At 38.2% G+C, this 17,914-nt stretch overlaps 1 protein-coding gene and 1 non-coding gene across 10 annotated transcripts in view; one reads left to right on the top strand and one right to left on the bottom strand.

Annotated features, from left to right (window-relative positions):
• The window catches only part of RBMS3 (RNA binding motif single stranded interacting protein 3), an 802,311-nt gene that overhangs the window by 249,613 nt on the left and 534,784 nt on the right, over positions 1–17,914 (bottom strand). The gene's annotated exons all lie outside the window — the stretch shown is intronic.
• Positions 14,980–15,085, top strand: LOC112443546 (U6 spliceosomal RNA). Its single transcript, XR_003031958.1, has one exon. It is a non-coding gene; the product is annotated as a U6 spliceosomal RNA (small nuclear RNA).

Below are 17,914 nucleotides of genomic sequence, written 5' to 3'. Positions count from 1 at the left end.
GAGTATGGGTTACAGATTACTCAGGAATGAATCACGCTCTTTGGGAAGACACAGAGCCAAAGTCCACAAAATGCATTCATAATTCCCATCTACGCTAAGGTAAGCTGGAATGGAGTCCTACTAGTGGCTGGCCAAACTTTAGACTCGCTTCAGAAATAAGTGGCACGATGCAAGTGCTTTCATTCTTTACATACGAGATCTAACCTTTACAGCACAACTATTTAATATGTTTTGTTTTGATACAACATTTTAACTTTCATATACTGCTTTTCTTCCACCATTTTTTCCCCAGAGTAGATTTTTTAACTGTGTTTGGAATGTTGACTAAGAAATATTTTCTCATTATCAGTGCAGAAGAGAGCCTTTCGTTTCAGTAAAAATGTGTTCACAGTTGAAAAAAGTGGAAAAGGATCTCAACATGGCTGATGTTTCTTGTTTGTAGGCAGAGTTATAAGATACCATAATACTTTCTGCCTTTAAGATTTTGAGTTGTAAGATGAAGAAAATGGACAGCATTGCCTATAGAATGGAAGTGATTTATGTCACACCATCTAGCACAGCAAGAAACCATTCTGGAACACGTGGCTATAATTTGGAATGACTGCCAGATGATGTCATAATTTTGCTTTGGTAACAAGCCCTCATGTTGAAAGTCTCCTTTTGAAAACAATGGGTTTGTCTCACTTAAAATTACAAATGAACAAATCATAAAATGATCATATATTGTGAGGTGGGGAGCAGGTAAAAAAAATGAATTCTAAAGTTATTGTGGGAAAAAACCCACAAGTATTATTTAAAAGAAGAAATCTGTCAAGGTGGCAATGGGGAGAGCCCTTCCAGGTGTTAAAACATCATAGAAAATACTTATTATTTAAGGTATAACTCAACACCTGACTTGACAGGTAGATCCATGAAAACAATAGAAATTCCAAGAAAATTTTAAAAATTTAATGGTAACTGACTAGATGAAAAATGTGGCATTTTGATTCAATGAGAAGGAATATATCATTCAATAAATGGTGTTGGAACAACTATCAGGAAATAAAAATAAAGCTAGTTTCTCCCTTTTTGTATCATGCCAAAAATCAAAATAGATTAAATAGATAATTTTATAATCAGATTTTTAAAAATGAAACGATACTTTTATTTATATGTACACACACATATATATATGTATGTATGTGTATATAAAATTTTACAAGAATCTGAAATGAAAAAAAAAAACCACCAATAATGAAGGCAAAAGGTAAGTGACTGACAAACACCTGTTTTCTTTCATGCAAACACCAGCTTTCGTCTACAAATGAATAAGAAAGTCAGTTGAAAACTGAACAGACAATATGAATAGAGAGCTCCAAAAGAGAAAATGTCAAAGTTCTAACACATGAAAAGAGGCCCAAACTTCACTTATATTTCTTTTATTAAGACTGCTGCTGCTGCTGCTGCTAAGTCGCTTCAGTCGTGTCCAACTCTGTGCGACCCCAGAGACAGCAGTCCACCAGGCTCCCCCATCCCTGGTATTCTCCAGGCAAGAACACTGGAGTGGGTTGCCATATCCTTCTCCAATGCATGAAAGTGAAAAGTGAAAGTGAAGTTGTTTAGTCGTGTCCGACTCTTAGCAACCCCATGGATTGCAGCCCACCAGGATCCTCTGTCCATGGGATTTTCAATATGGTAAATTTCCACCTGTTACATTAGAGAAGTACAAGATTCATAATTGTCATATTAGCTGAGGTGTCAGGAGAATGAACTTCTTATACTGACTGTTGTGAGTCTGACTTAGGATAACTTATAAGAGGAGAAGTTGGCAAAATTCATCAAAATCTAGTAAGCAAGAATACTATTTTACCCAGCAAGTCCGCTTCACACATTTTTCCTGTAGATAGGCTACATTTATGTGAAAAGGAACAAATATCAATTTTAATTTTTGTGTTATTTGTAACAGAAAAGGATTTAAAAAACCCTAGATATTCATAAGTAAGTAACTTAGAAGATTTTTATTAAAAGTATGTGTATCATTAAAATGGGATACAAAGCAATCATCAAAATGCTGGATGCTTGGGGCTGGTGCACTGGGAGGACCCAGAGGGAGGGTATGGGGAGGGAGGAGGGAGGAGGGTTCAGGATGGGGAGCACGGGTATACCTGTGGCAGATTCATTTTGATGTTTGGCAAAACTAATACAATATTGTAAAGTTTAAAAAAAAAAGTAGTGAAACAGCTTTCCTTGTACTGCAAACAACCTTCAGGTTCATTGTTCAGTGAAAAATATCAAGGATTATAAGAGAGTGTATACTTGCCTCCACTGGAGTGAAAATCTAAATGTACATTTTCATGCACATCCTCTGGAAGCATAAGAAATGGTGACATTAGTTTTTCAAGGGGGAAAACTAGGGTGACCACCACAGGAAAAGAAGAGAAACTATTTTCACTGTGAAGCTTTTTTGAATGTTGCAACTATTTCCATACATTAACAACTCAAAACATACCAAACCAAATGTACATTAAAAAAAGAATCCATCATAGTCAAGTTTTAAATTTTCCAGGAAAATAAATGGCTTACTATTTTAAAATTAAGCTTCCTAAGAGACAACAAGCAAATCAAGAATTATATAGTGATTAACCCAAGTATAACATAAAATTTAGGATCCACTCCCAATTAGTAGTACCAAAATTAAAAAAATTTAAATAAATAAAGGACACTGGCTTGGTATCAAAAATGGGTACCTTGTCATTTCTAGTTTTGAAAGACTGATGTGACTTTCAACTGGAGAATAAACAAAATGAGGTACGACAATTCAAAGAAATACCACTCACTCAGCATTAGCAAGAAGTGAACTATGATCACTCAACAGCAGGCATTGACTAAATCCTTAGGCTGAGAAGGAAGGCAGATTCAGAAGACTTCACACTGCATGATATTATTTATATAACATTCTCCAAAAAGCTAAACTATGGGGATGAAAAACAAAGTCATGATTTCCAGCAAACAAAGGGGAAAGGGATGGTTTGACCGCAAAGGGACAGTGTAGGAGAGTTTTCAGGAGTTATTCTGTAACTTGATATAGTTACCCGAATAGTATGCCATTTGGAGAGAGTGTGGCAAAAGTGATGTTAAAGTAGGTCTGGAAGCAAGAATAGCTAAAAATAAAAAGCTGAAGTCAGATATAGAGCAGGAACTATTTCTGTGAGACACAATGTAAGGTCAGATACATGTGCTGGTGTGACCTCTGTGTAAGGTAAGCATATGTGTCACAGGTAATTAACCTCATACAGGGAATAGTAACATCTAATAGTGTGAAGGGACAGGTTAATTTCTAAGTACTGCTGAGGTACCTTGTTGAAGAATCAATTTGCTATGTAGTTGATAACAAATATACCACAAGTTAAATGCAGAGAAAAAGTAAAAGATACACAAGTGAATGCTGATGAAATCTCTTAACATCTTAAGGTTGTTTTTTTTTTAATAGTATAGTGTATTCAAAATCCTGAGTCAAAATGCAAAATCCAGAGTCATACAGAATGAAGTCAGTCAGAAAGAGAAAAACAAACATCATATATTAATGCATATATATGGAATCTAGAAAAATGGTACTGACGAGCCTGTTTATAGGGCAGGAATAAAGATGCAGACAGTGGGGGAAGAAGAGGGTGAGATGAACTGAGAATAGGATTGATATATACACACTACCTGTGCAAACTAGATAGCTCATGGGAAACTGCCGTATAGCACAGGGAGCTCAGCTCGGTGCGCTGTGATGACCTAGAGGGTGGGATGGGGGATGCGAGACAGGTCCAAGAGGGAGATGTATATCTGATTCACTTTGTTGTACAGCAGAAACTAACACAACAGTATAAAGCAATTATATGCCAATTTAAAAAATTAATTTTAAAAAGGTATAGTGGAGAAGATTACTTTATTTCACTTAAAAGTTAAATTATTATTATTGTTTTCTTTTTTTTTTTTTTACTTTACCATATTGTATTGGTTTTGCCATACATCAACATGAATCTGCCACGGGTGTACATGTGCTCCCTATCCTGAACCCCCCTCCCACCTCCCTCCCCATACCATCCCTCTGGGTCATCCCAGTGCACCAGCCCCAAGCTTCCTGTATCCTGCATTGAACCTGGACTGGCAATTCATTTCTTATATGATATTATACATGTTTTAATGCCATTCTCCCCCTTAAACAGCAAACTATGTCAACACTTGTAAGAAATGTGATAGACAAACATTTAATATTTTAATATAGAAGCAGCCGAAACAATAAAATTGATCAAATTCAGGGTTTTAAAAATCTAACCAGATGGAACATAACCCAATTACCTAGTTTGAGCCAAAACAGGCCAAACTAGCCCCTCTAGTTCTACTCAGTTCAAAGGACTCCTCAAGCTCTGATCTGGGCATCTCTCCTCAAGTGGAATGGATCGGTCCCTTCTCTTACCCCATCCTCTGGCCCCTTCATTACTCTTCTTCTGCTGTATGTTTATCCCTCACCCCAGAAATATATTCCTGGGTCTGCTTTACAGTCAAGAATATTTTCTTAATAAAGAAAAAATATTAAATGTCTACTAGTGTAAAGGACTTGAGTTAACATCAGATAAACCAGGCTTTGGGCTTCCCAGGTGGCTCAGTGTTAAAGAATCTGCCTGCCAAACAGGAGACACAGGTTTGATCCCTGAAGATCCTCTGGAGAAGGAAATGGCAACACACTCCAGTACTCTTTTTTTTTTTAAATTTTTTACTGAAGGATAATTGCTTTACAGAATTTTGCTGTTTTCTGTCAAACCTCAACATGAATCAGCCATAGCGATACATATATCCCCTCCGTTTTGAACGTCCCTCCCATCTCCCGCCCCATCCCACCCCTCTAGATTGATACTGAGCCCCTGTTTGAGTATCCTTGCCTGGGAAATCTCATGTAGAGAGGAGCGTTACAGTCCATAGGGTCGCAAAACAGTCAGACACAACTGACTGACTAAAAAGCAGCAGCAGAGACGAAAACTTAAGAGTATGCCATCTTTTGTGCCTCCAATCACTGAACTACACAGATTGTCTACCATGTCATTGAGATTTTGCTATCTTTGGCCTTAATCTAGGATTGCTGAAATGTTTTTCACTGCGGTAGATATTCTTTTATGATTTTGAGATTCATAACCCCTTTGTAACCACAAAAGGAATTCAAGTCACTTCTTTGAATTAGGTACCTGTAGCAACTGATTTTCTAAGTGGTACTTCTCGGCCTAAAAGAAGTTCTCAGAGCAAGACACCTTCTCCGGTATCTCAGGAATGTAAGGAACAAAAAACATTATCACATCTCACTAAGTTTCCATGGCTTCTTCAGACCATTCAGTGGACGGAACCAGACAGAAGGAGAAAAAAAACAAATCTGTAATTCCTCTTATTGAGGCTTTTCAGCAAACTGCCTTTTCTTCTGGACCCAGCTCTTTATGTGCAACTCAAAACAGCAAAAATTAAAAGAAAGTCATTCTACAGAGTAGTTTTTGAAGAAAGATGGTTTCTCTAAAGAAAGTTTCTATAAACATGCTACCTTTCCTTTATAACAAGAGAAGCACTTATGATGTGCTCAGATGCTCAGTCATGTCTGACTCTTTGCAAGCCCATTTTTACTCCAGGGGATCTTCCCAACCCAAGGATTGAACCTGTGTCTCTTATGTCTCCTGCATTGGCACAGGGATTCTTTACCACTTGCACCATCTGGGCAGCCCTGCTGTTTATATGTACTAATTGGGCTTCCTAGGTGCTGCTAGCGGAGAAGGCAATGGCACCCCACTCCAGTACTCTTGCCTGGAAAATTCCGTGGACGGAGGAGCCTGGTAGGCTGCAGTCCATGGGGTCGCTGAGGGTCGGACACGACTGAGCGACTTCTCTTTCAGTTTTCACTTTCATGCGTTGGAGAAGGAAATGGCAACCCACTCCAGTGTTCTTGCCTAGAGAATCCCAGGGACAGGGGAGCCTGGTGGGCTGCCGTCTATGGGGTCGCATTGAATCGGACACGACTGAAGCGACTTAGCAGCAGCAGCAGATGCTGCTAGTGGTAAAAAAAAACCCGCCTGCGAATGGAGGAGATGGATGAGATGCAGTTTCTATCCTTGGGTTTGGAAGACCCTCTGGAGAAGGGCATGGTAACCCACTCCAGTATTCTTGCCTGGAGAATCCCATGGACAGAGGAGCCTGGTGGGCTATAGGCCGTAGGGTCACAAAGAGTTGGACACGACTGAAGCGACTTAGCACGCATGCAAATAAAAAACAAAGTATGCAGTTTACTGAAAGTGGTGGCCAAATATTTCTATTCTTCCAAAAGCTAGAATAAGTATTGAAGTGAGCAACTGCATCTCAAAGAGGAAGGCTTCAAGTGTACTAAAGGTATGGCACACTTAAGCCAACAGAGAGTGCTCATCTTATTTAGCAAATAAAGAAGAAACATGGTCCTCCAAGCTGGGAATGGAGGGAAAACACATGTAGAGGAAGAGTTATGGGATTTCCTTCTGATTTCCTCTCCTAGAGTATTTTCCTCTCGATCCAACAACAAAAAATTATGACTTAGTATAACTACCTACACCTAAAGAGCACTTACATATACCAGGAACATCCCCCAGACTCTGCATAGTGCAACGTATGTAGTCCACAGCCACCCTACGACGACGGTACACAAAGGAACTATGCTTATCTCCATGTTGCCTATGAGAATTGAGTCACAGAGAGGTTAAGTAATTTTCCCTAAATCACATGTCTAGGAAGTGGCAGAACTAAATCCTGCAATCAATCAGCTCACTTACTATGTGTCTGAGCAATTTCCATAAATTCTGTAGCTCTCAGCCTCCTCATCTGCAAAATGGAACAGTGCTTTTTCACTAAGAGCACTTTGGGAATACAGTGAAATAATCCATAATGCACTAAGCACTACGGTCGGCTTACAGTATCCCCTACTTCATTCTCCCCAGAGAAGACGTGCTTACTGATAGAAAGTGAGGACATAAGAACACAGACATTTCTTGCCTCTATCTCTCCCAGCTTCACTGAGATTTAATTAACACGTGATGTGTACATTTAGCTTAGGTGTGCAAAGTGTCAGTTTCATACATGTATATATTGGGGTCATTACCTCCACAGTGTTAGCAATTACCTCCTCTAACCGTACCTTTTAGGAGATACTGGTGTCAAAAAGTGAATCTGAAGTAGTCACATACAAAGAGTAACCAGAGAAACACCACAGACAGACAGGAAACAGACAGACAGACAGAATCTGGAAATGTTTACATCCTAAAGTTAAAACAGTACACCCAAAGGCAAAAAAGTACTTTCACTGCAGAAGCCAAATAAATATAAAATAAATCTGCTAAATCCAGAATGAATGTGTTTCTGTGCCAAACCTAAGGCAGCAAGAGATTAACAATGTAAACACAACAGCTTGATAAAAATTTTCTGAACAGGTATGAGAAGTCAAAGGGAGAAGCTCTTGGTGCTATTGATAAAGGACTTCACCCAGCCATCAGGGAGAAAAGGCATAAATATTTATTCAAATTGCAGTTCAAATCAATGGAAAGGTTAATGAGTCCATTCTGCTGATGGCACAGGCCCTGCAGCCCGCATGCAGGACAAGGACAGAACCTGCAGAACTTCACAGAGAAAGAAACCTTTGCCAGGGCTCGAGCTGTGTTAGTGAAAGACAACAGGTCTAATGGCCAGTTGTGGAATTAATCAATTGTAACAACCAACAGGATGTGTGGTATTCTAATACATTTTGTATTTTGTATTATTTTTGCTTCTTTTAATTTTCATAACCCATTACTTAGAAAAAAATCTGGAGATAGGAGCAATGGAAAGGATGAGGTAGACTCGAGAGATAATTTAAAATTTATGAGAAAGAAAACGATACATGCTGTTTTGAACACTGACTTGTATCCAAAGAAAGCTTTTTAAATTTAAACATTTTAAAATTTACAAAGAGGAACACACTATGTAAAATATTTCTGTATGGAATCATTGCAGTTGGTTTCTACTTTCACTTAATAACTATTTGCTGATTGAATGTATTAAGACACAGTGTGGTTGAGAAACCACAGTTTCAATGTATTGAAACTCAATTCAGCGTATCTATATTAAACATTTCTTATGTTTAAATGCTGGTACTGGAGGACATATAAGGATTAAAAAAGGCATAATTCTGCCATCCAGTGGGATAAGGTAAGTCCCAAGGCTACATGTCACAGAGACTCAATACAGAATAAAATGATTTGATAAACTGCAGTGAAAGTTAAGAGAAGAGAAATTGAAGATCAGAAAAATCTGCATGAAAAATGCTACATCTATATTTGAGCGACATTTCTTTGGGAAATGAGGGTAGCAAGGGATCCTAGGATCTGTGAACTGGAGGTGCAAAGATATGTCATGAGATCACTACAAGAAGTTCGAAATCATCCATGCTTTTATAGTTGTTTTACCTAAAATAATGACTGCCTGATGAAGATAGCTGTCTTGGTCCAATCAGAATTATGACCAGTATTTACAAATCTGGGAGCCACTACAGCAAATTTCAGGTAAGCATTTATCTGCTGTGCTACTCTTTCTAACCCTGCTAGAAAACTATTGAGCTCCAGCTGAGATACTTCATTAACTGGAGGCCATTCTAGAATGAGATATGGCAACAATGTGAAAAGCTTGGAAACTGAAGGGTGGTCTTAACCTCACTGTAAGGGAGGTATATCTTACAGTCCATGTACTAGATAAGTCCATCAATGACGGCACTTTATAGATTTCAAAAGTGAAATTGTATTTCCAGCCTAGAGGCTGGATGTTGATGAAATGATTCTTATGACGCAAACAAATGCTACTTATAATAGGATTATCTACCTTTTCCTACCAGTACTTTTGTGGAACCGTACAAAATCTGTGCAACATTTCTGTAAAGAAGGCATTATAAACATTGAATGGACTCCTTAGGTTCCTTGATGAACCCAGAAAGAGACTAAATAACTTGCCTATGTTCAAAAGTAACAAGAGACAGAACCAAAACTCAAACCAAGACCAATTGGGGAGAAGATAGTTTTCTCTATAGAATATGTTCTCTAGCCAATTAAGTTCACAGAGGCAAAGGAGCATACCCTCCAGTGGACTCTCATAGAAAGCACACATAAAGCAAATGGACACTGCTCTTTTCTTCACCATCCTAAAGTGAAAGTGAAAGTTGCTCAGTCGTGTCCAACTCTTTGCAACCCCATGGACTATACAGTGCATGGAATTCTCCAGGTGAGAATACTGAAGTGGGTAGCCTTTCCCTTCTCCAGGGGATCTTGCCATCCCAGGAATCGAACCCAAGTCTCCCGCATTGCAGGTGGATTCTTCAGCAGCTGAGCCACCAGGGAAGCCCAGGAATACTGGAGTGGGTAGCCTGTCTCTTCTCCAGTGGATCTTTCCAACCCGTGAATCGAATCAGGGTCTCCTGCATTGCAGGTGGATTCTTTACCAACTGAGCTACCAGGGAAGATTCAGCATGCTAAGTGCAACAAAAGGCATAACGCTGTTCCTGGGATGAGAAAATGCTTGGGATGCGAAAGGATGTAGAAAATAGTAAGTTGTGTCTTTTCAAAATAAATTACAGGAGACATTGCATCTTAAATTGTTATAACTCTTACATGAATTCATTGGGTTAAAATCATAATCATTTATTAAGGATAACTAGGTAACTATTTCCTTAGAGATCTTTCATATTAGGTTAAGAGGAAATAAGCTTAAAAGAATCATGATTTGGGGATTCCAAAAGAGGAGACTTTACCATCCGTGAAAATTTAAAAAATATGTGAAACTTAATAGTGTGTAGTATTCAATTAGTTATTGATACATGATATTATTTATTATTATTATATTAGTGTCATTATTTACGCAGACTAGCAAACCTGGAGGTCTGTAAGATGCATTCTACAAGGTGAGTAGAACACTGAAGTATAGTATGATTAGGAGAAAAGCACTATGTGGAATCAGCAGAGACCAAAAGAAGGGCACAGGACAGTGCTTATGATGATAACGGAGCTCCCAAAGGAAGGCAGTGCCAAAGAATGCTCAAGCTACCACACAATTGCACTCATCTCACACGCCAGCAAAGTAACGCTCAAAATTCTCCAAGCCAGGATTCAAACGTACATGACCCATGAACTTCCAGATGTTCAAGCTGGATTTAGAAAAGGCAGAGGAACCAGAGATCAAATTGCCAACATCCGTTGGATCGTAGAAAAAGCAAGAGTGTTCCAGAAAAACATCTACTTTTATTTTACTGACTAAACCAAAGGCTTTGACTGTGTGGATCATGACAAACAGTGGAAAATTCTTCAAGAGATAGAAATACCAGACCACCTTACCTGCCTACTAAGAAATCTGTATGCAGGTCAGGAAACAACAGTTAGAACTGGACATGGAAGAGCAGACTGGTTCCAAACTGGGAAAGGAGTACGTCAACGCTGTATATTGTCACACTGTTTATTTAACTTATATGCAGAGTACATCATGAGAAACACTGGGCTGAATCAAGATTGCTGGGAGAAATATCAATAACCTCAGATACACAGATGATACCACCCTATGGCAGAAAGAGGAGAAGAACTAAAGAGCTTCTTGATGAAATTGAAAAAAGAGAGTGAAAAAGTTGGCTTAAAACTAAACATTCAAAAATTAAGATCATGGCATCTGGTCCCATCACTTCATGGCAAATAGATAGGGAAACAATGGAAATAGTGAGAAACTTTATTTTTTGGGCTCTAAACTCACTGCAGATGGTGACTGCAGCCATGAAATCTGCTTGATCTTTGGAAGAAAAGCTATGACCAACCTAGACAGCATATTAAAAAGCAAAGACATTACTTTGCCAACAAAGGTCCACCTAGTCAAAGTTATGGTTTTTCCAGTGGTCATGTATGGATGTCAGGGTTGGACTATAAAGAGATCTGAGCACTGAAGAATTGATGCTTTAGAACTGTGGTGTTGGAGAAGACTCTTGAGAGTCCCTTGGACTGCAAGGAGATTCAACCAGCCAGTCCTAAAGGACATCAGTCCTGAATATTCATTGGAAGGACTGATTCTGAAGCAGAAACTCCAATACATTGGGCACCTGATCCAAAGAACTGACTCATTGGAAAAGACCCTGATGCTGGGAAAGATTGAAGGTATGAGGAGAAGGGGACAACAGAAGATGAAATTGTAGGATGGCATCACTGACTCGATGGACGTGAGTTTGAGCAAGCTCTGGGAGTTGGTGACGGACAGGGAGGCCTGACGAGCTGCAGTCTGTGGCATCACAATGAGCTGGACACGACTGAGCAACCGAAATGAACTGAGGACACATCCATGGTTACCATTCTGGCTTTTGAATATTATCTTTAAACTCTCCCCAAGTTCTGACAGACTCACACGCCACTCCCAAATCACACAGTTCCGTTCCCAGAAACCCCGCACACCACACACACTGTGTATGGACTATGTTTTGACAAAGCATCCATATACTCAAACAATATACTATTTGCTAATAAAAAGATAAAGCATATGTTGAGAAGCATAACCATTGCCTCCGCATTCGAGAATGCAACATACCCACTATACCATAAGGAATCTATGTGCTTGCTTCCAATGTATGGTAGTGTAACCCCTTTAATAGAAGTGCATTCCTTAATCATTCCCCTTAAAATAGCTTCTAGAACACATCCACTTTGTCTACCTAAGATCAGAAAGATGAGAGGACATTTTAAGCTTCATCGTTATTGTGGCTATCTCCTTTAGTCTTTTCTAATTATGAGAAGATGAAAAAATGTGAATCTTGAGTTTTACTCTAAATCAGGGACATTGTTTTATTTGTTAACTGTTTCCATGTTTGCGTCAGGACCTCTTTATACTCTTAACAAGTATTAAGAGTGCAAATAACTTTCGTTTACATAGGTTAAAGCTATTTACCATTTAAAAATCCAAAATTTTTAATGCTTCCTTAATAACTAATTTTAAAATACAGATGTAGAAAAGAAACACATGGTTTCTAGGAGAAAAGGGAATGAGGAGGGATAAGCTGGGTGATTGCGATCAACATATACACACTGCTATATATAAAATAGATAACTAATAAGGACCTGCACTATAGCATAGGGAACTCTACTCAATACTCTGTAATGGTCTATGTGGGGAAAGAAGGTAAAAAAAGGAGTAAATGTGTATGTATAACTGATTCACTTTGCTGTATACCTGAAAATAACACAACACTGTAAATCAGTTATACTCCAATAATTTTTTTTAAAAAAGACATCACATGATGCCATAGGTGGTATATTTTTTATAAAAATTTCAAAAACAAAATAAATAAGCACAGAGTGGCCTTGTTTTATATTTGTGCAAATCTCTGTAATTTGGGGCTTAATAGAAGACAGATTCTTGTATCTGCTTCTGCGTTCAATCTGTTGCCGTACTGTATATCATGTAGCCTCTGGGAAATTCAACTCTACACTCAGGAGAGAATCAGACTGAAAAAGGCAAATAATAAGCCCGTATTATGAAAATACGTTGACCTCGCAGACCACCAGAAAGGCGAAGAATGTCAGGGACCCCACAGGTCTCTGGATCACCATTTGGTTCAAATACACTACACTATCCTAAAGTGATTGCTCAGAAAAATAGGTTAGTTTCAATATTTCCTTCCTATACTTTTGTGCTTTGTTGAGAATGTTTAAATTAAAACCCCATTATCTTAAATATTGGTACAGTTTTGATTCTTTAGGATGTACCTTTATGAAAACAAGTAGGATCGGCTGAATCCTGTTAACCAACCAGTGATCTGTTCACAAGTACGACACAGGATTGCAATTCTATCCACGACTACAAAGGTTTTTCCTGTAGTCAAACTGTGTTTGCTTTCTCCAGGGAAACCTGTTAACTATTAACAATTGCTACACTACTTAGAGTGGGTAGCACCTTTGTCTCCAGGGAAGTCAGGGAAACTTTGGAGAGAGTATAGGTTACCCCAGGTGTTCTCACCAGGAGCAAAAGAACTGGGATGCACACAGCCGACACCTGTCAATCACTGTTTTCCAGCTGCCCCCACCAGGGGGATGTGTCTTCCTAGATCCTCTAACTTTGGCTGTGCATCAGTAAACCAGCCCTCCTTCCCCCGTCCCAGTCTGAGGGCAAGCCATCTAGAAAGAGATGTAGGTGCTGACTGATGGAAGTCAGGCAAGCACCCAGGGAGGCTAACATCTGCTCTACCACCAAACGGTCAGAAATCAAATTGTTGAGTCTTTTACATTAGGCATTGCAATGACTCAACTAGTACAACTGTTTCATCAGCCTCTATTCCAAAATAAGTTGCACTCACAGTTCAAGAGAAAATGGCCCTATTTACAGCCACCTGATCTTGCTACTTGCTATAACAGTAATACATCTTCAGTGGACAGATACATTTTTTAAATGCTTGAAAGTATTTTAATTCCATGAATAATAAGAAACACTCAAATCAATAAGAATTTAATCAAGTGAATAATACAAACATATAGTTGACCCTTGAACAATGTAGGTTTGAACCAGGAAGGTCCACTTATACTTAGAATTTTTTTAATAGTAAATTGAAGTACTGTCCTACTACACGGAGCTACGTGGGTGGCTCAGTGGTAAAGAATCTGCCTGCCAGTGCAGAACCACAGGTGGCAAGGTTGATCCCTGCATTAGAAAGATCCTCAGGAGGAGGAGGAGGAAATGGCAATTCACTCCAGTATTCTTGCCAAGATAATCCCATGGACAGTGAGCCTGGCAGGCTACAGTCCATGGGGTTGCAAAGAGTCAGACATGACTGAGCATGCATGCAAAAAGTATCTACTACAGGATCTAAGGCTGAATAAATCCATGGATATAGAACTGCAAATAGAAGGAATTAACATAGAGAGAGAACAAACAAGTTATACAAGGATTTTCAACTGGGAGAAGGAGTAGTGTCACAACCCTCAAGGGACAACTGTATATTAGGTTAACACTTAATAAACATCGATAATTATCTCCCTGAGCTTTTGTTTTGTGTCTTGAGCCTATGCTTTCCTATGGCACTCAGCTATTCAGAGATTTAGGACACTCTTTATTTCATCAGAATAGGGCATCATATATGTTTTAGATTTAATCACCTAAAACTCAGGGGTGATACCAGCTTTATAAACTCTTTGAGCCCTTCTAAACACTAATGATCTTTTTTTTAAATAACAGGAATTATTGAAAGCAAGTATTAAGGTTAAGAGCTAAGAGATACATATTTGCATGAATTTAGATTTACAGTGTACAATTTTCTGGGCACATTTTATGGAAACAGATGGCTTGAAATAATATTTGACTTCATTAGGTCAAAACTAATGTTATCTATATATGCACTCGTATGTTAATAGCAACACTGTTCACAGTAGCCAAGGCGTGGAAATAATCTTCTAAACATTCACTGATGGATGAATGGATAAAGCAGCTGTGGTGTGTGTGTATACACACACACACACACACACACACACACACACACACACATGTATATATAAATGGAACACCATCCAGCCTTTAAAAGGAACAAAATAATGCCATTTGCAGCAACACAGATGCAACTAGAGATGATCATACTAGTGAAGTTAGTCAGAAACGGAAAGACAAACATCATATGATATCACTCATATGTGGAATCTAAAATATGACACAAATGAATGTATCTTCCAAACAGAAGCAGACTCAAAAGCATAGAGAACACACTTGTGGTTGCCAAAGGGAGGGGAAAAAAAGAGGGATGCGCTGGGAGCACGGGGTTGGCAGACGTCAACTATTACATTTAGAATGGATAAATAACATGATCCTAGGGTGTAGCACAGGGAACTATAGCCAATCTTTTGGGATAAACCATAGTGGAAAAGAATCTAAAAATAATGTATATATGTGTAGAACTCCATTTCCTCTAAGGCAAAAATTAGAGTGCTCACTTCAACAGCATATATACTAAAATTGAAATGATACAGAGAAGATTAGCATGGCCCTGTGCAGGGACGACACACACATTTGTGGAGCATTTCATATTTGTTCCCAGCAAGATCCTCTACGACCCGCCTCCTAGAGCAATGGAAATGAAAATAAATAAATACATAAGTGGGACCTAATTAAACATAAAAGCTTTTGCACAGCAAAGGAAACTATAAACAAGGTGAAAAGACAACCCTAAGGATGGGAGAAAATAATGGCAAGTGAAACAACTGAAAAGGATTAATTTCCAAACTATACAAGCAGCTCATACAACTCAACATCAGAAAAACAAGCGATTCAATCAAAAAGTGGCCAAAAGACCTAAACAGACATTGCTCCAAAGACAAACAGATGGCTAATAAACACATGGAAAGATGCTCAACATCGCTTATTATTAGAAATGCAAATCAAAACTACAAGGAGATATCACCTCATAGTTGTCAGAATGGCCATCATCAAAAAAAATCTACAAACCAAATGCTGGAGAGGGTGTGGAGAAAAGGGAACCCTCTCGCACTGTTGGTGAGAAAATAAATTATACAGCCACTATGGAAGACAGTATGGAGATTCCTTAAAAATTTAGGAATAAAACTACCATACTACCCAGCAATACCACTTCTAGACATACACCCTAAGGAAACAAATATTGAAAAATACACATGTAACCAAATGTTCATTGCAGCACTATTTACAAGAGCTAGGACATGGAAGCAACCTAAATGTCCATCAACAGATGAATGAATAAAGAAACTGTGGTGTGTATATATATATATATATATATATATTCAATAGAACATCACTCAGCCATGAAAAGGAAGGTATCTGCATCACTGCTAATAAGGTAGATGAACCTAGAGCCTATTATACAGAGTGAAGTAAATCAGAAAAACAAATATCATATATTAATGCATATATATGGAATTTAGAAAGAGGGTACTAATCAATCTCCTTGCAGGGTAGCAATGGAGATGCAGACATAGTCAACTATACTTCAGTAATAAACAAAAATATTCTCTGATATATTAGCACTCATCTCTAAAGACTCTCTTTTTGGATATTTAATAGTTTTCAATTCTAATATATCCTTGTGAGCAGGTATAAAGAAACTATTAAGTCAAAATAATTAACAACATAGCTTTTACTTTTTAACAAGCCGCTCAAATGATACAAAGACCTTTAAAAATAGGAGAAACAAAGACAATCTTCCAGAAGCTATCTATAATGTAATTTAGAAATAGTTTAAATGCTGTTCAGTTGAAATGATTTCCATAATTGTCTACTAGTTTTCTGTTGCTGTTGTAATAAATTCGCAAAATCAAGGGGGGTATAAAATGATACAACTGCACTATTTTATACTTTTATGGTTAAAAGGCTGACACAGATTCCACTGGGATAAAATCATGGTGTCAACAGTGCTGAGTTCCTTCCTTGTCCCCTCAAACTTTAGGGGAGAATCCAATTTCTTGCTTTTTTCAGTTCCCAGAGGCTGGCTGCCCACACTGCTTCATCTTCAAGGCTAGTGGTGGTGAGTCAGGTCCTTCTGTTGCCTCCCTCTGATCTCCTGTTCTGCCCCCCACCTCCACTTTTAAGAACCCCTGTGATTATACTGGGTCCACTCAAATAATCCAGAATAATTTCTCTACTTTAAGATGAATGTATTTGCAACCTTAACCCTATTTGCAACCTTAATTTGTTTGCCGTATTCACCAGGAATGGGGATTAGGACTTAGAGATCTTTGGGGGATGAGGAGATGATTCTGTCTACCACAAGCTGATATTGATTCATTTAATAATTATCAATACTCTCATCTAAACAGGCATCAGTTTAGATGCTTAAAACATAAACAGCAAGGCTCAATCTTTACATTCAAAGACTTAATGTATTAACTGTTTGAAGGCACAGGGAAAGATAAACATTGAAATTCTTTTGTAGAAAAATGTACAATCTAATGGGACAGATGTCTTTGAAATATATGAATTCTAAAGAAAGATCGTAAACATGCCAATTTCCTTTGAAAGACTTCTTCTGAAATGAGAAATGACAAAAATAATAGTAAGCTAATTGATTCATCATTCATAGGCTTAAAGAGGTAAGAAATCAGAGGAAATAGCTATCAGATAAATCGTGCCTGGTTCAGAGCTTGCTTAGTGAGTGTTTTCATTTATATTTTTCTTACAATATTTTCTTAAATTTTGCAGACTTCTCATTCTAAAGAATTAGATCATAAAAAATGATGTGTGCATGACAAGCTTTCTTGATGGTTTCTGGCAAGGAGTGGCAAGAATCTAATTCACACTACTATCCATGTATCCAAAAATTGGTTAGGATGTATTTTTAAATCAATCCTATTAAATGAATTTTAAGATTTGGAAGTGCACTAAGCACTTAATTATTCAGAGCCTGGTTTCTATGGCTTGTCTCTTAACTGGTCTTAAGCTACTCAACCCCCTCTGCTTGCGAATAGCACTCACAGACACTGATGGTTTAACTACTCATTAGTGATGCTGACAGAAGGCAAAGTCCAATATCAACTTAGGAATAAAATTAAGGCTTTGTGATTTATTTTGTAGGTCTTTTATTTATTTATTTAATTTTTGCTGCACCACAGGGCATGTGGGATCTTAGTCCCATGACCAGGGAATGAATTCATGTCTTCTGCTGTGGAAGCACCGAGTCCTAACCATGGGACCACTAGGGTAGTCCCTTCTAAATCTTTACCATGAAAACCTCAAGGCATAGAAATGTGAAGACCTGAGTGGAGTTATCATTTTGGATAAACATAGATGAAGATGGTCTGTGATTCTGGAGATGTATAGAAAACCTGTTCATCCTTCTTCTCAGTTCCATGACATTATGATTACTTCAGTCAGATTCTGGAGCCAGAATTTG

This window comes from Bos taurus, chromosome 22, assembly GCF_002263795.3.
Source record: "Bos taurus isolate L1 Dominette 01449 registration number 42190680 breed Hereford chromosome 22, ARS-UCD2.0, whole genome shotgun sequence".
NCBI lineage: Eukaryota > Metazoa > Chordata > Mammalia > Artiodactyla > Bovidae > Bos > Bos taurus.
The sequence above is the reverse complement of the archived record's forward strand: the minus strand, read 5'-3'. Positions and strand labels throughout refer to the sequence as shown.